This window comes from Struthio camelus, chromosome 10, assembly GCF_040807025.1.
Source record: "Struthio camelus isolate bStrCam1 chromosome 10, bStrCam1.hap1, whole genome shotgun sequence".
Lineage (NCBI taxonomy): Eukaryota > Metazoa > Chordata > Aves > Struthioniformes > Struthionidae > Struthio > Struthio camelus.
In genome coordinates, this window is record NC_090951.1 from 22,242,488 (window position 1) to 22,266,188 (window position 23,701).

Here is a 23,701-nt window from a genome sequence, read left to right on the forward strand (position 1 = left end):
TTCAAAAGCAGTTAGTTTTGGGCCCGCTCGCGTGTGTTCTGAGGAAATTGCTTTGCTTTAACTCAAGCCCTTTTAAGTGTCTTAAGTTCGGCACCCCAAACGCTAGGCTTTACTAGGCGCATCTGGAAAATGCTGGCCTGAGCTTTATTCTCCTGACTCGTATCCTTGCAGTAAGAACTGAGGGATGGAGCATTTAAATAGAAGAAACTAGCTACAATGCAGCTAGATAATGTCAATCTTGTCGTTGCTTTAAATTCATTGCGAGGCGCAGCAATCAAGCTTTGTCATTTTTAAGTTAAGTAACCCTTAGTCCTAGTCGGCTTCTGTCTATATACATGAAAGGGATGACTGAGCCAACAGCTGCTAAAAGCATATCTCTATTACTTATATTTCACTAGGTTTTTAAAGATTAAGTCTGAGTGTAGAGGATGAAAGGGTTTTTATCTTTATCTTTTAATAAGAAACTTGTATTTGCAGATATGAAAAAATAGAGCATCTAACATGTTCTCTTCCCTGCTGTTCCCTCAGAGTGGGATGGGGGTAGGGGAACGTGTGGAAATCCTACAGGGAATAAAACCATGTCCGTCTTGGTTTGTCTCGTTTACCACAGCCCTGCCCCAGTTCCCTAAATTGATGGGTAAGGATTTGCCATTCTGCAGTTCTCATGATATAGCCATATTGCAATGCAGGAGATGGAGGGGGATACATGGGAATTGTGCGGGCTTTGTATGCTTTAAATGTGGACAGCCAAGGGGAGGATGATCTCTTCTCTCTGCCTGCCTTATGCCTGTAGTGCAGGGACCTTGAAAGATTCCTGTAGTCATTTAGTTTTGCTGTCTCCATTGACTAACAACCCCTTTTTGGAGAAAGGGCGTCTTCATTATTGTTGTGGCACTCTAGCCCTTCAATCAAAAAATAAACATCCTCGAGATCTCTAAAATATTTCTTAGTGAAAGCAGAGAGGACCAGGTTAACATTGTCATATGAAAAAAGCAGGGGAAAAGAGTTTGGAGAAGGGTTTCCAGCTGCCTATATTTAAAAATGGGGGCGGGGGGGGAAGGGCAGGGCACTGTTTCCAGTATAAAATAAAATCAGAAGCTTTCGTGTCTCCTTTAAGGCAGACACGTGTGGCATGAACAAAGATGCTCTCCTTGCAATAGCTGCACAGCCACAGAAAGGAGTAGTGTAAAGATTGTGTTTGCCCCAGCGTATGGTCAGGAGAAGGGTGTGAGCCGTTCCCACGCAACCCCCTCAAGAGCAGCCTGAAACAATATTTAGTGTCCTCCTGCCAGCCGTTCATCTTTACACCGGCAGGTTGAAACAAGTGATGGAGTTGCTTCAAGGGAATTTGCTGGTGAGCTGGCTGTGTGCAGCACGATGGACTCGGCTGATTTCTTGGGATACTTGTTTTGCAGCACGATGGACTCGGCTGATTTCTTGGGATACTTGTTTTGCTTGCTGCTCAGCAGCAAGGTCACTAGCTGAAGAATTGGATGTAAAAAGTTCAGACTTTGCAATCAGCAAACTGGAGGCGGGGGGAGCTGGGCACATCATTCCCAGTGTGCTCTCGATTGCAGAATTTGCATGCTGTGGTTGAGGAAGCCATGGAGAGCTCCAGCGCAAACTGAAGGAGTGTGGCTGCGTGATGGTACGCGTTGATCCTGATAGAAAAGTATAGCAAGGAGCCAGTACCCATCAGCTCTCTTTGGCCCTGCCTCTGAGTTTGCTGTGAGAATTCACTTTATCTCTATGTACCCCAGATCACAGGACGTGCCTCATTCACAGCCTTGGAGAGTAGAGGAGCTATGTCTATCCTCTTCTAAAGTAATTTAACTCTTGGGATGGAAGAGTGCAGCATTGTTTGTTGCAATGGTTTAACCCTGAGAGTTCAGGTCCCCTTTCCCAGGAGACCAACCAATACCACCTGTATTTCAGTCCTGGTGAATGACGCACAGCAGTACAGGTTTTCATGTCTGCAGGAGCATACGTGAAGAAGGTCTGGCAAGCTCTGGGCACGTGTAGTTCTGCATTTATGTACCCAGAGCAAGCTGGGCAGGGAGTTCCAGGCAGGGCTGTGCTCAAGACCCTGGGTCCCACCAGCTAACTGGTGCATGTGGCTAACTGAAGAGGCATCCAGCTGTATTTCATCCCTCTGCGTATGTGTTTGTGCTCTAGCAGTCCTCCTGAGCTTGGAAAGAAATGTTTGGCACTTCTGAGATGCATGCATTTAATGCTCAACCGAATGTGCAAGTTCAGGAAGCCGTCAGGGAAATTGTGCCTTGAACATGAGGCAGAGGAACCAGGTAAAACAAACACCTACCTTCTGAAGTGGTTACTTGAAATTGTACTGATACAGACTTTCCCATCTGCTGAGTCCTCCAGAGAGCTGAACGCAGCAGGGTCTGCTCAGGTAAGCATCCTACCTGGAAAACGTTCCTATGTGAGTTGACTAAGAGGAAAACTGACGGGGTTTTTTTTATTCATGAGGTAAGAGTCTGGCTTCTGAGCTGTGCCTTTAGGCATATATTTAAATGGAAAGCGCTATCAGTTTTACTTCTGTCAGAACATATTCTTCTAGTTGCCGCATTCAGGTGAGGGTGCACTTTGAAAAACGGCTGTCTCTAGTGGCAGTTTCACTCTGTAGCCTTTTGCAATTCAGAATTGGTCTTGTTTAGCTTTGCTCCTGAAAAAGGCTGTGCAGACAGTCTTACTTCACTTGTGTTATTTCTATCCCGAGTCAGCATGGCAGTGATAATAGAGGAGAAAGCAAGCTTCAATTTGTACTTGCACGCTGTCAGCAGACCAGCTATCAAGCTTCAAACATTGGTATTCCCCTGTTTCTCAAGACAGGAGAGTAAATCGGGGTCTCCGGAGAAGGTTTCAGCATGCAGACATTTGTGGTCACCTACAAGCTAGGAGGAACCCGAGTTTGACGCACAGACCTCTGCAGTTCTCTGTATTGCCCCTCTGCTGCGTTCCTAAGTTGTTCACCACGCTGCATCAGAGAAGTGTTTTTCCCGAAATCTCCAGGTTTTCAGTTTTTGTTGCTGTGCCATTACTGACAGCTTTCATACTATGCTTTTGTTGCTCCTCAGAGGACTGGGCTAGCAACTTTGTTTTTCCACACCTTTGTTTTTCCACAGCATTAGACTGCACTGCTCTAACATACAGAAGTCCAGAGGGACAGAATGGTCATCCAGAGTCCATAGGCAGTTTTAAGCCTTCAGCCTTTCTGCTGAAACCCCTAGAAAAGGAGCTCGGTTACAAGCACTGGTTTGGTGAGACGAGCCTTTCCATCAGACTCTCCAGGCTGGGTTGTGGACAAAGCTCACCTCTACTCTGACCAGCTAGGTCAGTTCTCTTGTTTTTGTAAATCCCCCGAGTCACCCAGCATCTTATTTAATTGTAGGAGGGGGTAATGCTAGCTGTGAATGAACTGCCAAGTCTTAAAACATATATTTTTTTAATTTTATTTTTTTCTCAGGTCTTGGAGGAAAGTGATCAGGTAAAGACCTCAGCTTCCTAGTGAAGAAACCAAAGTTTCTAGCTCTCATGACTGGAAAGGAAGGGGAGCTACTTTTGTTAGCTTAACCTAAGGCTTAGAAACTAGGAGCAAATTAATATGCTCTTTCTGTTTTTCTTATTTTTATGCAATGTCTAGCTTTTAAGCTAACCTCAGCTGGAGGGGATGCGGAGGCTGACTCATGACTTTTGAACACTGGAATTGGCAGCTCTGTAGAGCAGTGTGCCCATGTGCTCTTGGTTACGTTAATGTTCATGTGCCTATGAAATTTGGGTGCGTGCTCTGGTTCACAGTGCAGCCCTGCTTGTTACAAACACGTGGCTGGATGTAGGTGGCCTGCCCTCTGTTCTGTAATTTGGCTGGTACTAATATATCAACATGATGCAAATCTGCCTTTAGTTAGCTGTTTCCTTCTTACGTATGTATGACAGTGCATATGGGTTTTAGGTATTCAAATCATCAAGGGGAGTTGCTGCTGGAGGATCATGATTGGCCCTGTTTTAATTTCATGTTTGGAGACAATGCTTTATATTGAATTTTTTTTTCTTCTGGCTCCTGACTGTATCCAGTCCCTATCTATAGTCTAAAAATTTGCTTATTATCAGTAATGTTATTGTCCTATTGGACAATAGAACTAGAGTGCGATAAAAGTGCTAGATACCTTTTACATCTAGACCTTTACAGTCTTGCCAGTTAATCATGGGCTGAAAGCGTGGATCAGCTGTCTTGATTAAATAGCAAAAGCAGGGGAAAGCCAATGGTGTTGCATTTCTTGTCCGCAGTGATCTTTGGCTCAGAAGAGCGCATCTTTGCTAATTGACTGTTAAATGAGAGTGCTTGCTGAGGTGCACTATCTTGCCATTCGAATCCTTTAAGGAGTAACTCTGATCAGCTGTTCATAGGGCTCTTAAATATAATCTGCCGAATTACTAGAGGTCTTTGACCTTCTGCTACTAAAGAGCCAATGCTTTGGGCTACAAACCAAACCTGGGAGATGGCGGGCAGAGCTGCAGTGGTTTTATTTCTGCAGTGGTAATGTTCCAAACAGTCAAGGACTGCTTTTTTTAAACTTGAAGTGAGACTTGAAGGCAGCACAGCATCGTTCTGGAGATACGTCTCTTAGCTCAAGATTTCTAGGATTGGGCACACGTTATTGCATGTCTGGACCACCGGTTAGACACCTTCCTGGCCACAGATCCTCTGTCCCATTTGTTGTGCATGCAAATAACATGTGTTTATGTGCATTTCCCCTGTTTGGAAAAATCCGAGCCCTAAGGGACTGTAGCTTCCTTTTGCGTCCTGAAAGGGGCTGAGGTGAGAGCCAGCTGAATACAGGCTCATTGCTCGCTTGCAGAGATGCTGTTTCCAGGCCCAGATCCTGCAGAGTCTGGGGAGCTTGTGGAGCTGCTGTGCTGAGTGCTCGAAGAAGGACGGTTTGTCATGTTGCTTAGCAAGGGTTCCCACTGCCATTGTAAAGAGCTGTGCTGACCCAGGCCTGAAAGACGGCAGTTTCCGTTCCGAGTCAGGAAGGGCTGGACGAAAGGAGGGGCTAGCTGCAGTACTAGGCAGTACAGGAGGCAGGCCTGCTCTCTCCCCCTCCAAACCCTGTTTTGTTCAGCCCGGCCAGCATCTGGCACCAGCCCCGACAGTGCCTGTGCAGGGGAGGAATGCTCCTTGTTGTGGGAGGCTCAGTGCCTGTTCCCTGCGGTGTGGGGAGAGCACAGATTACTTGGATGCTTTCCGGTCCCGTTCCCCCCACACACACACACACTTGGTTGATCTACATCATCCCAAAGCCTTAATATCATGTAGTGATTGAAGCAGCAGGCTAGAAATGGGAAGAGGGACAAGAATCGCTCTTGCTCTGCTGCTGTAGAGTCGATGCTGCAGGAGCGGTTGGTATTTCATTGCTGATATTAAACCTGGATGAAGGGAGAGGATAAGGAATGTGGCTAATGCAGAACACCTGCCTTTGACAGATGCCCAATCCGCTAGAGACCCAGCGGTAATTTTGTAAATCACAAACAGGTTTTCAGCCCTTCCAGAAATGTGCCCTTTTAAATGCTAGCCATCAAATGGCCTAAATTACTGATCCAGTGGATTAATGCATAAATTGAGGTAGATTTAGAATAGCCATTGGAGAGCAGTGTTTAGTAGGTGGTATCTAGTTCAGTACTCTGTGTCTTGTTATTCTGACTCAATGAATAATGCAGGATCTTATTTTCATTCAACTGAAATATATTGTAGTAAGACTGCTTAACTCAGGTCTTTCTGAACTGTCGCACAGCGTGCATCTCTGGGAAAGAGAGCTCTGCAGGCAGCAACACCACAAATGAGCGCATGGGAGACTGCTGAGGGTAATGAGTGGTCTCCCACCTTGTGCCTAGAGTTTCAAAATCCAGCTTGCCCCTCTATTTTCCCTGCCTCTCTCTCCCTTTCTTGCTCTAGGAACTTGTAACCGGAGGTACTGAGGACTGGTTGTACTGTTTATGCTATAACCTTAAACCAAAGATCAGCCATGGGAGCGAAATATTCCTAACCTGAAGTGAAAGTAAACTTAACTAAAGTAGTCTGTGCTGCACATCCCACTGAGAGGAGAAGCAACTTGACTCATCTCAGAGGTGACATGACAGGATGTCTGTCTGCAGACTTTGGTGGCGTTTTATTTGGGAGGGGAGGGAGGCAATTTCCTTTACAGCAGCAAAGGCAAGAGAGATTGTTAACAAAGCATGGATACTGCAGCTGCTGGCTAGGTTAACAAGGAAGTGCTCCTGCTCTGTCCTCCTGGAGATGGGCCTTTTCCAGCTCCTCGCCATGACCTAGGGATGCCAGCCAGCCATCCATTCTGGTCTCTTTTCCTTTGTGCCACATTTTTAGATGAGAAGAATAATAGGAGAGACTCTTTTCTTTGCAATGCTTTACCTTTGGCTAGGCTCTTCTGCTGCTGGTAATATTTTAGGTTGGGCATAGAAGGAAAGGGCTCAGGAGAAAAAGTACTATAGCAGAGACATCGTGGAAGGGGTTGTCACTTTTTATTTGGTAGTAATTGACTCCAAAGACCTTTGATTCTAGACTCTGAAGAGAACTAGAAATTCAAAAGCTAAGAGATCAGAAGAGGAGGTACAGCTATTATATTAGTAGTGTGTCAATAAGCCTTTCCACCAAGGTGCATGTGTGGAGTAGGTGCGAGCTGTAGAGATCTGAGAGCAAGCCTGTTGAAATGCCAGATTCCAGCCCAGATATGGGCAACAAGAACATTTTATCCAGATTTTACTGAGATTGAGGCAGATAAGATTTTTTTGTTTGTTTGTTTTTGCAGAAGGTTTCTTTATTTCTTGCTGGCCTCCTGGGAGGTTCAGCCTGACCCTCTTGCATCCTGCTATTTACAGAGCCTGGTCTTGATGTTGGAATGCAGCTGTAGTATGGTTTCAAGTCAGGAGGTGTGCGCAGGACCTGGTTGGTCCAGCTTCCAGACGAGCGAAGACTGTATTATGTGGACTTCAGTAAAGTGAATTGGTATCCCTGCTTATGGGATGAGGGGAGAGCATGGAGGTGACTATAGTCAAATGGAGCCACCCATCCACCTCTCTCCACCCTTCGGAGATATTTTTCGCCCCCTTCACTAACATTAGCCTCTGAAATGTATCAGAATTGTCTGTTTGCAGGAAGACAGATTCTCCGCTGCTTGTTATCGGAAACCGCTGTGTGTTATGGAGCAGCTCGAGGCATTCAATTTGACAAGAGAGAACTCTAAATACACGTGTAACTAGATGCTTGGCATCGTTCAGCACGCTCTGTGGGGTGTGTGTGTGTCGGGATATCCTCAGGCAGCTCCTAGGCAGAGCGTGATAGCCTTGACCCTGGATGCAGTTGTCACAGATGGAGTCAAAGAAAAGGAGGGGTTGTGCTATGCATAAGACTCCCTTTCATCCCTCCCTTGCTCAGGAATGCTCTCCAGGAACCGCGAGAGGCAGGCTGGTGACAGGAGATGTGTCACTAGAAGTCTGGCTGGGTAGCTGGGGTACTGCGTGCTGGGAAGGCTCATCTGTGCCTTTGTTTCCCGAGGCACTAGACCTCATCAGGGGGGCGTCGCGAAGAGACTGGTGCCAGGGAAACGGAATCTGAAGTGAACAGACGGCGAAACTTTCACCAGGAGATCTAATTTGATGTAATTAAAAAAAAAAAAAAAGAGTTAGCTAAAGGGTGGTGAGGTTTAGCGGATTGCTCAACAGGTTGGATCAAAGGGAAATCAGCAGGCTGGGTCAGATCATGGAAACTGCTGAAAATTGGGGTTGGCCTGAGTGTCAAAAGGAGGGCAAAGCCCTCCTTGACATGGCAAGGTGCAAAGGGCACAGGCTGTGGTTGTAATAGCAGATCTGTTTGGATGAAAACACTGCCCTTCTTCAAGAAAGAAATGAGCTGGGATGCATGGTCCTGCCGGAAGGAATCAGTGTTACGAGGGACAGACCCTTGTATTTCGGAGCACTGACCTGATCACCTATGAAGTTCAGAGATGTTATTTTTTCAATGCACAGGATTACACAGTTGATTAAATGTTTTATGGGCTGATCTACCCCTGTTTCATCCTCCCCTGAGGCTTGAGGTTTGCTGTATTTCAGCCCGAATGTGCTCTATGCAGTGGGTCATTGGAGCAAACTGGTGCGGGAAAGCCTGCATGTGAGAAGCTAAGCCAAGACCTCAGCCCTGCTGGAGCAGGTACGGTATGAGCAATAGCAGTGGAGGCGCTCTACTCTCTGTATGATAGTAACTGTATGCTTCAATCCCGGAGAGCAAAGAGATGAGCAGAGCACAGCTGTCACGGCTCCCTTTGCGACTGCTAGAGGCAGCAAGTGATTTTTGTAGGTTGGTAGCTGTAAAGTCAGAAGTGGCTGCTGAGCTGCCTGCTCTGAACTCCTGCCTTAGCACGGGTCGTGGCATTTCCCTGAGAGCTCCCTATGAACGCTTGTGGTTGAACTACAGCCTGCATTTTTGAAAGAGGCATCCACTCGCAATGGAAAGACTTACAATTTGGGATCCACCACATCCTTTGGGAAGCTGTTCCCATGGTTAATGCATTTACCGCGTAACTGTTACAGCTCCCTGAAGGCGTCTGAATCCTCAGCTGGCCGAGCGCCTGCCTTATTCAGTGTTGCAACATAGCTCTCTGCCCCCTGAGACAAAAGACTTGTTACAAAACCTAAATGACCTGCCGGAGGTCATGCAGGCAGCCTGGGAGAACTGGGGACCTGAACCTGCTCCCTCCAGCCCAGAGTATGGGAGTAAGTTTTGTGATGCGTTTGTCTGTTCATTCATCAGCAGTCTGCGGATCTCGTCTCCCCCTCTGGATGATGTATGGATTGCTGGTTTGCCCTCAGCAGCTGGTAGGTCACACGGGACTTGAGAAACGGCTCTGGCATCGTACCAAGCAGAGGCTGTGGGACGTTCACCAGTGAATTCCAGAGATAGTGTGTCATGAAAACCCAGGCAAGGCCCCCCGCTGCTGCCGGGGGCTCACGGAGGCGCTGGGAGCCCTGCCTGCTCATGGTCCCCATCTTCTGTGGAGAGCCCCTGTCTTCTCCAGCAGTTTTTGGTAGGTGTGTGTTAACTGCAAAGTTCGCAGCTCTGCTCAGGAGCCTCCCAACTGCCTTGTGTGGGTGGAGGGGAAGCCTTGCTGTCACCCCTCCGCCTGCCTCCCAGCTGTAAGGTGACAACTGAGCATGTGGCTGGGAGAACTCAGCTGTTTCCATGTTCTTCCTCTGGGGACTTGAAATCTATTTCCAGCGAGGTGGGTCTCTAGGAAGAGGAAGGGCAGCCCTTCTAAGTGGCTGCTGCCAAAGCTGGAAGGCACTCAGACGTAGCGTTGCCAGCCGCAGGCATTCAAAATACTTGAGTCAAGCGCTGGAAAAAAGCACAAGATAATCTTAGTTTCCCCTCTAAAGTACGTTTTGAGCTCTTTGCTTTGCCTTCAGTTTGTTACTTTTTGAGCCTTTTCTGGAGCCATCAGCCTTAGAAAGTTGTATTTGAAAAGAACTAGTGAAAGGATGTGTGTTTAACTTTTTATTGCCTGCTTTCTCTTGGGTTGGTCCGCAGGTTTTATATGGCAAACACCTTTGAAGCTGTTAGAGTGTTTCCTTTCTGTCTTTACCTCATGAAATGCCTTCTTTGATCTGGATCATTTGGCAAGCTCTTAATCTGCAATGGAGCAGTTTTGTAGAAGGGAAGGTAATTCTGATGGATACCCTGGCAATGTTGACCCTTCCCAAAAGCAATTAATGTAATCGAGCCCTAATTCTGGTTGTATGCCTGTTTGTAACAGTGCCCAAATGTTTATTGTCCCCCATAGTCCCACATACTGCCAGGACCGACTTTCCACTGGAAGATAATTTATTATATTCAGCCCATGCTATTTATTTACTTGCATGGCACTGCAAAGCAGCTGCTCCGCTGGGCTTCAGGTCGCTAGTTTGTTACCCGTTATAGCAATACATTTATGCTAGGGAGCCCTGAAGCTTGTTCACACTGATTTAATTTCCTGGGAACTTTCCCTTACCCGAGGTTGTCGGGCTTTGCAAACATTGGCCTGTGGAAGGCAGTGCACTTGTTTTAATCGGAGCTGTTCTTACAGCTGTCACGTTAATTGTCGAGAGGAGGAGGGGGTTTCCTCCCCTCTTGTGTCTTGGCTTTCTCACCTCATTTTGATCAAAGCCGGGCATTGATCTGATACAGTAGGAAGCTAGTGGGAGCTAAAGGCCAGGCCGTATCCGAATCATTCGCCCTGGCAGAGCTGCAGCCCCCTGCATTGCTCGGGGCTGGTTGGGAGCTGTTTTCTCAGGCTGGGGGGGTGGGAGGGGGCTTGGGATGTTAGAGCGGCCTACAGCGCCGTAGAGAGCAACATGGGAATCGCACCAGCTGCGGTGCCATCTACGCTCATTCACTTAGAAATCCCTTTAGCGCTGGAACAATTCCACTAGCAGTACTTTTTAGCCGTGATTTGGAGCAGCTTCTCTGCTGGTTAGTATTGAGTCCACGCACGCCAGTCTAGAGGGCTCATCATAGCCGGGACGTTCCCCACGTACTTCAGGGCTGCTCAGAACTGGAGTCTGAAACAAAAGAGCCGCTGTTAGACAAAGGAGAAAGGAGTGAGGAAGAATTTCTCCTTGGTTTGCCAGCAGTTTTTTTAACTGTTCTTTTTTTAAGACTTGGTCACCAGTTAAAACCATGTCATTTTGCAGGCAAAGATGTCGATGTTTTTAAGGTTGCACGGTGAAATAATTTTAGCGCCGTTAGTTCTAGCAGATCTGAATGTTCTCAAACAAATGCCTTTTAAGATAAAAACGGTCCGTGCTTGGTCCCAGCCCAGAGTTGTGGTCGTGATTGTTTTATTTGAAACGTCTCAACTGAACCCGGTGAAGTCAGTGAGAGCTGCAAGTGTTTGAAAGTCAAGTCACACTTATTTCCATGCCTAAATATGGGCGTAACGCAGGGTGTTACTCTGCGCTGCTCCAGCCTATGGCCCGAGATGTAGCCCAGCAAGTATGCAATTTGCCACAGCTACTGGTGTTCAGTAGCTTCTGGCATCTTTCCGTTCATGAGCCTGATCGATCCAGGTACCCAAAAGCACTGCATCTTTTCTTTTTTCTCCCTCCTGTTGGTGCATGTGATGTCTCAGCCTCAGAAGAATGCAAGTTTGCTGGCAACTTGTCTGCCTATGCATCTTTATTGATTTACCTGCGTCGGTTCAAAAATACAAATAGTGGAAATAGAGTACCTCCTCCACACACATAGGAGCAGCTACGCCTTTATAAAAGTTACTTCTGCTATCAGAGATCTTTACTGGAAGCGCTAAGATACCAATTTAAATGTAGCCTACCCCCTTGGAGTGGATCAGGTGTATCAGACTTGTGTTGGTGGAGGGAAATCCATGCAGAACTGGTGCATTTATCATCCCAAATAGTTTACAGAACTTTTGGAGTGGCATTAAATAGATATGAAAAGCATGAGTAATGAGAATATTTTTCTATCAGAAAATAAATGCAAGTAGTGTTTGCAGGTTCAAATTAGTCCGTGTGAAAACAGTTTAGCTCAGGAGTTCTGACGCATGTATTTTTTAACTGGGAGTGTTTTAGTAATTATTTATAAGCTTCCCTTCCCCCCCAGCTATCACAAGCTTATCTATCTAATTGTCAGCGTCACCTTGTTTTTCTACAGCATAATAAACGCGAATGTTTAAAGTACATTGAGAACTTGTTTAGGGGCCAGCGCATATGCAGAAGTTGCATCACCTTTAACAGCAGGCACGGTTGGATATGCTTTTGCGAGGCTTGGAGAGTTACTGCTCGCCTCGAAGAGGGCACGGTGCTGGACCAGGTCGGTGTTCTCAGCACGCTCCCATGCAAGCCCAAACCGCGTTCAACTCTCCAGCAGTTGGAGCAGATCTGTCTTCCCTTACGCAGATGCCCTGGAAGGAGAGCTCGCGTGACGAGTGGCTCTGCCTCCCCGACGGAAGTTACAGCTTCCAGCTGGGAAGGGGCAACTGCTTCTGTGTTTGGCTGCAGTTGTGGTGCCGGGCTGTGTTAACAGGGTCATAGAGCTGGCTGGAGACCAGGTCCCAAGTCACAGGTTCTTACCCGTCAGCAGACTAGCGAAGCCATCAGACAGGGCTGGTTAGCACTGGCTTGGAATCGTTAACGTCTTTATAATATCAGAAGTCATTTGAATGCTGCAGCTCTTTCAATTAAGCTCCTGTTGAGCTCCATACGCAGATACTGTAATGTAATTGGCTGGCCCACTGCAAGTGCATTAGAAGAGTCTGCTACTGAAACAGCCTCCGTCTGTGCTCTGTGCTGGAAAGGAGCCAGAGCGAGCCATGGTCTCCACACAATGTCACACTGATTAGAAGGGTGTGAGATTTTGTTTTTGCTAAAATCGTTCTGCCAGTACAACCCGGAGGGCAGCTGCAGTTATACTAGTACAGAGGGGCTTTATGCCACTCTAAATTGTTCTCGGTTCTCACGGCAGTCGGTGATGCGGCTGGGAGTACCTTTATCCTGCTGTAACAGCCTGTGCATGGCGTGTACTGCTCAACTCCACAAGTGCAACTTTATTTTCTTGACAACCCCATAGCAACTATGTCTCAAAGGCATAAGGAAAATATTTTCCTTCCTCTGGCTGTTAGGAAATGGGCTTTCCATGGCAGCAGTCCCTGCACAAAGGGTTTGGTCCTGAGCAGGAAACTCTTGTCCATTCCCTAACGAGGTCTTCCTGCTGATAAGGGAGCCAGCCTCCAGGTCATGGGCCCTGGCCGAGCTAGTGAGCTCCCCAAGAGCTGATGTGCTTCTTGAGCCTGTCTTCCAAAGCCTGTGAAACGAAACTCCAGCCCCTGCTTCTCTGCCAGGCCTTACAGCGAGGTGCTATATGAACCTCGGTGCCTATAGCATGAGAGCTGCTAGCTCTGGCAGAGCTGTACACCTGTGTTATTGTTGCATGAAAGGGGAAGTAAATGAACTGCATCCTCCCTGTTTGCAAATCTGGGGGAAGTTCTTTCCTTATGTTTGTGATTCAGTGTGAGATCTCTGGGTGATCTGTTGCCTTTCTCGCACCCTGTTCGCAAGAAGGCGTTCTTCAGATGCAGGGAGCAACAGCTAGGAATGCGTCTATGGCTACTGTCTCCTGCTCCTGTGCCAAGGCATCTGATTTGTCCCCTGCTGAGCAAATATGCCTCTTGGTGTACCTGGAGGCCCAACTCTGCCGCTTGCCTGGCCTGGTTGTATTCTGGGAAGAACTGTATTTGTGTGTGTAGTATTGCTCTGCATCTACACTCGGGTCATTCCCCAGTTTGGGGAGCAGAGAAGAAAACAAGATGGTACTGCATCTGTGCTGTCCTGTTTCACAGCATAGCAGCTCTTAGGTCTGTGTGTGTCCAGCCCCCTACTTCAGAAGGGGCTAACCAGCACGATTCATGAAGTGGAGATGAGTGCCAAGTGTTTGTGCGTCTTGGGGAGCGCATGAGAAAAGTTAGTGCCTGGGATCTCTGCTGACTCTCTGCTACGTGATGCTCTGCAAAGCCCTTTACCACATGCCACTTCAGTTTTGCTGTTTGCAAACTGATAATCGTGGCACTTACTCCTCTTTTGAAGGTGAGGTGCAGTCTGCCATAGCAAAACAGCATTGTGCAACTTGTAAAGTTCCACACAAAATCACTGCACTGGATTAATAATAAATCTAGCAATAAAATAATAGTTGGAATATTAGAGCTTAGCCCTTTGACAGGCCATTACTCATCACCACTGGGAGGTGGGAATGACATGGTTTTTTTCCCTGTGACAAATCTCTATTCCCCATTGACTATATTAAGACACAAATGCATCCAGCCTTGACTATGCCCATGGCAAGCTCTGCCACTAGCAGTCCTCACCGAGGTAACGTCAAGCTTGCCGTTAGACTATCACATCTGTCCTTGCCTCTCCGCACCGGTGGAGCACGTGCCACCTTGGCCAGGCTTGATTGCTGGGCTGTTGAGGTGTCACAGTCTGGTTGTCCTTGCCTGGTTGTCCCTTTTATTGCTATCTCAAATTTCTTAAACTCTCTTCCTTGTAGACCCAGCCTGCTCAAGGCTGCAGGAAGGGCAGGCAGGGCGGTGCGTGGGAAGGTGGGATATTACTCTTGGTTCTTGCTCAGCTTCTGCTATGTCCGTAGTTGCTTTTGGGTCCCGAGTGGGTTAATTCTCAAGGGAAAGAAGCCTGTGTGGTTTTGATGGTTATGTGAACATTCCTCTCTCCAACCGCTGCTATCCGCTGGGGGAAGTTAGCATACACACGCATTGTTGTCAGCCTCCTCGTGCATTTGTAGAGGAGTATTCAATGTGGGGCTAAAGATGGCCAGGGCGATTGGAGCTGGAGGATGGGACGTATGCATTATTATTGTTATACAACAATCTCCTGCTGGGCCTAAAGGCTTGGCTAGATTAACCCTGTCATGCCTGGTGCTTTGCAGACGTGCAGCTCTTTAAAATAGGTTGCTGTAAACAGGAGCAGCATGAGTTCCTCTTTCGCTTCAGGCCCTCTGTTTCTGTAGAGTAGTGCCATTGCTATGGTATCTCATAGGGATTTAGAAATTTGCTCTCTGCAGATGCTTGTGCACGTAGAGACTGTTTTGTGGTGTGCGTCTGTGTTGGAAAAAATGGCAGTAAAGCCTTCTTCAGCCCCATGTGTGAGTTACATTTGAGTGCACCTGTGATTGGAGATTGTGGAGGGGAAGAGGAGGTGCTTTTAGAGGTGGACGGCTGTTGCTGGTGGGATGACATCTCCGCGTGGTTCAGGAGGCTGATAAGGAACATCGGCACGTGCAAACACGCAAGCTTGTGGGCTTACCTGGGTGACAGCTCAGGAGCAGGGAGAAACGGGCATCTTGTCTAAAGCAGCAGGGTGTGTTGCTGCACTTTGGAGAAGTTATGCCTTCTCTTGCTTCCATACGTATCTGATAGAAGTTGCCTTTTTTTTTGACAGTAGTTCTACCGCTCTCTGCTGCAGTCCTGGATTATCTCCTTGATTCAGCAGAGTTGGCGTGAAAGACTTCCTACAAGTGGAGAGAAGCTGCAAGCAATGCTGGTTACGTGGGGGTCTTTGTTATGGGGCTGTCCTGAGGCCTGGGAGAGTCCAGGTGGCTGGCCAAAAACAGACTGTCACAAACCAAAAAGGACTCTAGTCTCAGCTTAGCTCTTCAGGTTTTGCCAGTTTGGGTTGCAGCAGTAGTGAGGACAAGGTAACTTGGGGTTAACTTGGGTTGACAGGGCTCATGCCGTCAGCTAGAGTTGAAACCCACGTTTCCTGGTCGTTGTTGTAAGTGCTTCAGGCTGGCCCTGCTGCAGCAAGAGCAGCCACCTTTGGCAGGGGTGATCTTACTCCGGGTATTTCCCCTGGGAGCTGCTGTCAGCAAAGCCCTCCATAGACTTAAAGTAGAAATAGGTTTGTCTCAGTCTGTTGGCAGAATCACACAGCGCAATCGTGTTTTGCCAGCTTAGTTGCGTCTGCTGCTTCATTAGGATTTAGCAATCTCTGCCGCCTGCTCTGTGGTGTCGAGTAGCACTGCGAAATGTTTTTTGCCCCAGGCATGGCTGCTTTTCCATGCTGGTTTGTTGCACGTCACCCTGAGAAAGCAGAGCACGTAGTGGTCTTTGCTATGGAGATGCTGTTTTATACCACAGCTCAAAAATCACCGCTTTTGGAGCGTTTCAAGAGGGCTCGATGCGTGCATGCTTTAGTGATATATATGCTGAGTATCTGCTCCCACCTGAGCAAGCAGAGCGTACGGATGGGCACCAATGCCTGAACTGGCAGTGTGCTCTTCAAACTAACGCTGCCCTGGCCAGACAGGGGGAATCGGGCTGGCCTCTCTTCCCTGCCAGGCCTGGCCTGCGTGAGCTCAGCCCTGGACGCTGCCATCCAAACAGGATCATCACCACTTTTGGCTATCCAGCAGCATCCACCCTGCCTTTTATCTTTGTTTCCTCCTCGTTTGCTTTTTTTTCCACCTGGGATTTAAGTGTGTGTGCGTTTGGCTTTGGGGAGGCTTTCTCTTTTCAAATGCCTGTTGTGACAGGCAGGCTTGAGAAAAAGCTGATCTGTTCTCCACATCCCTCCGAGTGCCTGCTCAGGAAACGGTGCCAAGGGAAGAAAAGCAGCGCTGTTGGGTTTTGTCTGGGAGACTTTTCAGTCCTCATGGCGATGCACGGACAGCAAGCTAGGAGCCAGAACAGGAACTCAGGAGTGCTCTACCTGACTGCCTCAGCCGGGCAGGGCAAAAAAGGGGGAACACTGGGCATTTTGGGGATCTGCAGACCTGTTTTATCGTTCTAGGGAATATTTCTGCAAGCTTGCATGCCCCTGCATGCAGCCAAATGACTGTCGTCGTTTGACTATAGCCTACTTTACTTCACTGACAGGCCCGGCCGGACCATCCCGACCTTAAAGAGCAAATGGGACTGCGCTTCCCTTGTGCTGGTCATCTTCCCCGTGGGTGCTCCTGCTCCCGTGTCCAGGGAGGCAGTTCGGAGAGGCTGGGAGTGAAAAGCAGAGCTGGCGTATAGGCCGTGAGCCAGACTTCTGCGTACGTTCTCCTTGGGTATGATTACAGAATTGCTGGGGTGTGCGTCTTTGTCATACCCATGCACGTTTTTATTTGAAAGGAGGACAGTGAGGTGGGTGATCTGTGGTGCACTGGGTAGGAATCTTCCACTTATTAAAATAAAAGTATTTACTGGCTGCATTGATTGCCCAGCTGTGGTTAGTTTGTATGAGAACCATTTCCTGCTGTTAAGGAAACTATTCAGCTTTACAGCAGTTCATGGGTAGGAATAGATATTACTATTTACAAAACCTTACGTGCTCATCTTTTTGGGCATAGTTTCTCACTGTTGTGTTTCCCTACCATCCAAGTATTTAGGAGAGATCTCCCTGTTTGCATAACGCTCTCTCTGTTGCACACCAGACTTGCACCAGTGCTGTGCCTGAGAGGGAGCTCTCGGCTAAGTGTTGACCACCTGTAGCACTTGCTAAGAGCAACTGTGCCATGTCCTTGATGAGGGCCCTGTGGTGCCGGGAACCCAGCTGCCACATCTGTGCTGCAAGCAAATACTCCAGGCTCTAGTGGGAAAAGGGAGCTGGGCAGGAGAGGGGCTACAGGAAGAACGAAGGCTTGATGATGAACACAGTCCTGCTACCTTTTGGCACTCCATGTCGTTTAATTACTGATATCCTGTTATAATAGTGGGATCTGATGTCCTCCAAAGGGCTGCTCTGCGTCACAGGGAGCCAGCAGGGAAATGGTTCACATGGCAGCTTGCGTATGGGTTGTTTTTTTCTGCTTGAAGATCTGCAAAGCCTTTGAGCAGTACTGTTCACCACACCCTGGTGGGAGTCCAGTTCCGTGCAGAGGGAAAGCTGCCAAGTGAAGACCTGAGATTGGATACCTCCAGCTTGTCCTCTTGTGCCAGACAGTGTAAGTGCTCTTGCCCGTTGCCCTCTAACACACAGCAAACTATTTGTCTATCTTTGGGTGGATTCCTGGCTCTGAACCTCCCTTGAGGTTCAGAACCTCCCTGCTTCATTGGCATCCTATCTTGTGTTCAGTGTTTGCTTCTTATGTACTAAGCCCATTTAAGAAGTATTGATACAAGACAAAAGTAAGACCTTCTTGCTAGAGAAGTTATTTTCCACAGTAAGGAGGCTGATGCAAGGAGGACGGGAGAAGCAGTACAGGATTTGTGGTCTGCCTGCTTCCGAGGAGCCAACAGAAGCAGAGCAGTGGAGAGCAGACGGCTTATGATCTTGAAGGCAGAGGGTACCGCAGAGCTGCTGGAGGTTAAGCTGCTCTTTGGAGCTGAGGAGGCTGCTGGCTCCATGATCAACATCTGAGTAGGTTTCCTTTGGGCACCTTTGGGTGGTGTCAGACAAAGTACTTTCACAGCTCATCCTGCAATCTGAGCCTGCTAGTCCCTGCCTCCTGGCTGTTGGCTTGATCTTGTTTGGCCAACTGGTGCTTGTTCAGCTGCTGAGTTGCCTGCGTAGGTATTTCAGAGAGACAGGAGGTGCTTTCCCCAGTGTTACTCTTCAACAGCTGTGGCATGGTGTTGTGGAGGAGAGAGGCTGATTGGTGAAGGCGTCTGAGATCTGCTGCATCAAAGGAAACATGACGGCAAGTAGAGGTAGCACAGAAGAACCAATGTGAAGCTGTACATTTGGGTAGCAGCAATCATCTACACAAATTGGGGAAGGAAATAACTGCCTTGGCAGCAGTTGAGCAGATCTGAGTGAATCACAGGCTCAACATGAGTCAACAATGTCACACGGTTGTGAAAAAGGCACACATCACAGGGGGCTGTGTAAGGAGTTGCATGTTCCACAAGGCATGTGAAGTATTCCTTTTGCTGTCCGTGCTGGTAAAGCCGCAGCTGGAGCCCTTTCCCGTTTTGGACGCTGCATTTCAAGGAAGAGGTTGACCAATAGGAGAGAGTCCGGGGAGAGCAGTGAGAACAGTCAGAGGGCTGGAAACCATGAGGAATGAGAAAAGCTTGAAAGAACTGGGATTGTTTAGTCTAGGAGAGCGAAGGCTGAGGGGGGATACGAAAAGTTTTCAACGACATAAAAGGCCACTGCAAAAAGTAAGAGAATGATCTGTTCTCAGTAGCTACTAGGAAGAAGATAAGTTATATGCTTAGGCTGAGCAAGGAAATTCAAGTTAGACATTGGGGAAAACTTACGTAAGTGAAAGGCTAATGAAGTACTGAAATCTCTAGTGCGTGTGGGATTGATGTCAGGAGGCCTTTCAGAAGAGAGAGACTGATCTGGCTTGGGCTGCAGGGATGGACTAAGAGACCCTTTTAGTCCTGTTTTCCTATGGCTCTAAGAGTATTTTGTAAAACTAGTGATTATGAAGTCAGACTCACGTTTACGAGGCAGACTCACATTTCCAGAATGCTGCTGACCTTCCTGTTGCGAGACAGCAGAGATTATTTGTGACAGTGCCACTTAATCATTTGTATTGCAACAGTTCTCAAAGATGCTGGTCGGGCTCCTGGCTTACACTGAAATGGGAAGAAATCTAATTGTTAAGGAGAGGAATACAGAGTGTTTTTGCCAGTGTCTGGATAGCATTGGAGGCTTTTGCTTGCTCTTCGTCCCTGTGTCCAGCTGCAGTGGGTACCGCTCGGTCCGTGTCCTAAAGACATTGGATGGGTGCAGGGGAATCCCTCCACCAAGATGGAGCTCGCCAGCGTATTTGTTTACTGGTTCAGGGGCTGATTGGGGATGCACTTTTTAATTGCGGGGAAGTAAGAGCATGTCTTTGTGTCCTAAATAGACGATTGTCCTGATTGTCACCCCCAGGATCCATTATGCTTAGCAAATTACTTTCTCTCTTTTAAATGCCTTAGTGATTAAAGATGCCACAGCAGATACCCTTAATGAGTACAAAAAGGGTAATAATTCCTTTTGTTGGCACTGAATGCAATTAATCAGGCCCCTTTACTTGCTTTTGAAACAGATGAGGCATTTAAGGCCAAGCAAGTTTTTAATTGGACTTTAATGTCTCTCATTTACTTCATTCTGGCACAACCATAGGAATTCCCACCCCCAGGTTTACTGTTGGATTTTTTTCAGGGTGTTGAAAGGCTCAGTGCAGAATGAAGAAATGGCAGCGGATTTGAACATGTCCTTCAGACCATGCCTGGCTCTGTCTCATTGCCTGGCCTGTGCAAAGAGCACAGAATTGGCCAGGCAGGAGCAGAGCTAAGGATAATCTAGCCCAGGGGCTGTCTCCAACACGGGGCTGACACTAGCTGCTAGCAGTATTTTTGGAACAGCCGTGAACTCAAGGGTGTAGCATTTTCCATTAGGCTCCCCTGCTTTGAAGGGACCACTGAGTTGAAATTCTTCTTAAGGCTCTCCAGAAGCTGCTGACGGAGGTGCGTGTTCATATGCTCACCCCTGTAGCTTCAAAGATGAGGTAAATTGTATCTTATAAGGGATGTTCCTGAGATCAATGGCTAAGAGGAGGCATGGAGACCTAGAACAACATGCTCCTCTGCTCCTTCCACCAAACCAGTATTTCTCCTGCAGTCTCCCATGCCCACCAGCTGCAGCTCCCCTGCCCTGTCCTTCCATTACACCTCACCCTGAGATCCTTCCCCTGTGGTAGGAGAGAAGGCTGCACATCATGGTAAGAGAAGGGTGACAAATGGACATGCACGTCGACGTTAATGTACACCAGGAATTCCCATGGGAGACTAAGCCCAGCCTTCGTCCAACCCACAGACTTTGCTCCCTGCTGTGAAGCCCACGCTGGCTCTGCTTCCATCTCCAGGCCCGAATCATCGGTTCGCTTCCCTCCGCTCCTGGTTATCCTCCACTGTGGTTTGAGCAAGGCCAGTTGTCCCTCAGCGTACCCCAGTTTGTGTTTTGTGAAGGAAAGCGTGCTGCAGCCCAGCCTGGCTGCTTGCTGCAAGCAGCTTTTCCCTGCTGACAGCTGCCCAGGCTGACAGCCGGGGGCACTGGGGAAAGACATCAGACCTGGCATGCGTAAGCTTGCCTTTGAGCCTGTTTGTCACTCTGTAGGGCAGGCATTCCTTGAGCAGCCAGTAGAGAGCCCGAGGCTGTTTCAGGTAGGTTTTCCAGGCACATGCTGTCTGTTTTGCAGAGTTGGGCTTTGCCGTAGTGCAGTTGAAAGTGACTGTAGGCTTCCACCTACAGAAAAGCTGGCAGGATACAGGTGAGCTGTGACTGCCTTGGGCAGGTGAGATGGCTCTCTTACTCCACAAGTTCTTTTCTTCCAAACAATTTTGGATGCACCTGGGGACAACTGCCTGTGTCTCTACGTCCCTGTTTCTTCCACTTCAAAGGCAGGCAGAGAAGTGTATTTTTGGATACCTTGTGTTCATTCAAATGTCTTCTCCCCAAGAGAGTTGGGGAAGAGCAACATAACAAGCTGGATCTGACAGAGCACTTCTCCAGGTCTGTCTCTGGACTTCTTTACTCTGTCCTTTGCTAAAAAGCCAAGGTCTCTGGCTGCTGGGCAGATCCTGTGTCATCTCCTAGCTGTCTAGCACGTGGTTGTCTCTCTTGTGCTCAACATTGCCCTAATTATCTCAATGAATTAGCTTTATTCAAAACAGTTGTCTGAGATATCAGTGTGTGGCAAAACTTTGTCTTCCATCCTTTGGAATATCTTCAAATGAAAGCTGTGTGTGTGTTTCTCTTCTCCTCAGCCTTAGTCCCGTGCAGCACGGTGAGCCTTGTAGTCTGTGCTGAGAGCAAAGGCGACAACGCATTTTCCCAGTGCGGTGTAATGAACTGCCTTACGCAAACACGGGGCTCTGCGTTCCAAGCTGTTGCTCAGCGGGGAATGCTGCGAGGGATGCTTGCCCAATATCGTGTTTGTTTTTTCCTTCTTATTTGTCATAGTCCTCTCCTCCCCCTCCCGCCCCCCCCACAATTTGAACACGCATCCGATACTAGATTTGGCAGTTGCGCGAGGCTCACCTAATCATAGATAGCTAGATGTGAGAGCAGAGTCTCTCTGTTTTTATCATGCGATGAGGAGGTTTTTGCGCAGGCTGCTGGGCCAGGTGCCCCCTTGCACCACTTTCCTTTCCCCCACTACCTGCAGATAAGGGCCCTCAGAGCCATCAGGTCTTGCAAAGTGAGGGAGAACTTGGGGGCTGAGCGAGGGTCTGGGTTTTATTCTGTGGTCGTGATATGAGGGCTGTAGACTTCTCGATGTGATGTTTGGGGATAAAGGTGACCGATAAAGCATTTGGCTTGCTCTACGTCCCTACAATGTGAAAAGGGCTCTCTTGGCACATTCCCCTGCAGTGGGCAAGGGGAGATTGGCATGACTGGAAAGAAACGTGACCAGGTCCTTGGACACTTGCTTGTCTGGCTTGGCAGTATGAGGATGGACAGGCAGTTTTATCGAGCTGCTATGGAGCCTGCCAAGGTGCCCTTAGTCCAGGGTCTTGCAACTCATACCAGCAGTGGCAGGGAGCTGCAACCCCAAGTGACCGTGGCCAGTGCAGCCATTCTTGCTCTGAGAGTCTTCTGGCTGAAGCTTATAGAGATGTCATCTTCTTTGATTTAATTCCATATAAACTGTGGAATTATTTTTCTGTAGAGGCTTGCAAATTATGGAAGCATAAACTACTTTAATGCTCCGATAAGGACAGCTTTGGATGCTTTCCCAAGAACAGCTATCCACGGGCAGAGCATGCTTGCTTTCTGCCTGGAGAGTACTAAGCAAGAGCAGCCTGCTGCATTCACCTGGCTGCCTTCCTTGCGCCCCCCCCCCCCCCATCCCAAATTCCTCTATCTCCCTGGAACGAGAATCATTTCCTCTCGGGGTTTTTGCAGAGGCAAGGGCTTTGCAGACCTGAAGTTATCTCTGGAATGTGTGTAAACAGGGAGTTCAATGGGATGTTGTTTGCCCCCTTCTCTTGGGGGTGATTTAAGAACGGGTTAATATGAGTTTGTTTTACTGGTTCCTAGCTCTGAGAATCGTCTTCCTCAGACGGTGACCTAGCTGACCCGAGTCCTTCATGCCATGTGTGTGTGTTTCCCAGCACAAAGCGGAGATTCGGGGGCCCTGCCGCGTGGGTGGAATTTCGGTCCTCGTCAGCGCTGAACAGATGGGAATGCTGCTGTTTCGTGTCTCACCCCGGGCCTGGCAACAGGCAGCACCCCGCTGCCTGCGTTTGGCGTGGTGGTGGGTGGCTAACTGCAAACTGTTCATCCGAGAACAAGGAGATGTGAGCCGAAGCTGGTCTTCCTGCTAAATGGGGACCTGGCAAAAGAGGCAGGATCCCAGCGCACGTGCTTTGGGAATCAATGTGTCACATGATGGTGTAGCTAACGGGATTTATGCTATCCTTGGACAGAAGCAGACAATTGCGTTCAGAAAGATGTCTTACTTGGGGCAGGAGATTACACGCAGTTCTGGTGTCCCTGGTTTCAAAGGCTGTTGAAGCATAGGGGGATAAAATCTGAGAAATGATGCATGGGCTAGGATAAAATGCATTTCAATGAGAGGCATAAAGAGCTCCATCTGTTTGTCAAAAAGAAGATTCAGATGCACCTTCATTATGGTGTGTGAGTACGTTACTAATGAGAACAGCCTGGGCACCAGAGGGCTTTTAGATTTAGAATAAGCAGTGGCAGCCAGAAACTAAAGCTAGACAAAAATCAAGTTGAAATAGGCTTGTTTATAACAATGAAATGGTTAAATCCTAGATGTGTTTTCAGTGCCAGTGACGCAGTGAAGCTGGATTCCTTCCAGAAAACGATGCTTTAAACTGAAGACAAAGAGTTGGGCTTAGCACTGAGGTGATCAGTGGAATGGCTTGGCCTGAGATACGCAGCGGGTCAAACTAGATGATTTAATGATCTCTCTTGGCCTGAAAGCTTTCTGTTCTCTTTACAAGATAAATGAAAAAGCCCTTTTACAAAAAGATAGTGCTTGAGATGGGCATCTAATGAACTCTGAGTACAGGGGTACAACAGAGTAGGATCCGCAGGAAATGCGACTTTGCTGTCTGGAGGCTGCCTGAAGTTGGCAGCCATCTCTTTAGTGGAGATAGCTCACCATCATGAAGGCTATCACTTTTGCGTGTCAAATTTATGAGCTCTGTTTTTA

At 48.1% G+C, this 23,701-nt stretch overlaps 1 protein-coding gene across 1 annotated transcript in view; it reads left to right on the top strand.

Annotated features, from left to right (window-relative positions):
• Positions 1 to 23,701, top strand: part of CFDP1 (craniofacial development protein 1) — a 73,985-nt gene that overhangs the window by 43,087 nt on the left and 7,197 nt on the right. The window lies entirely within an intron of this gene.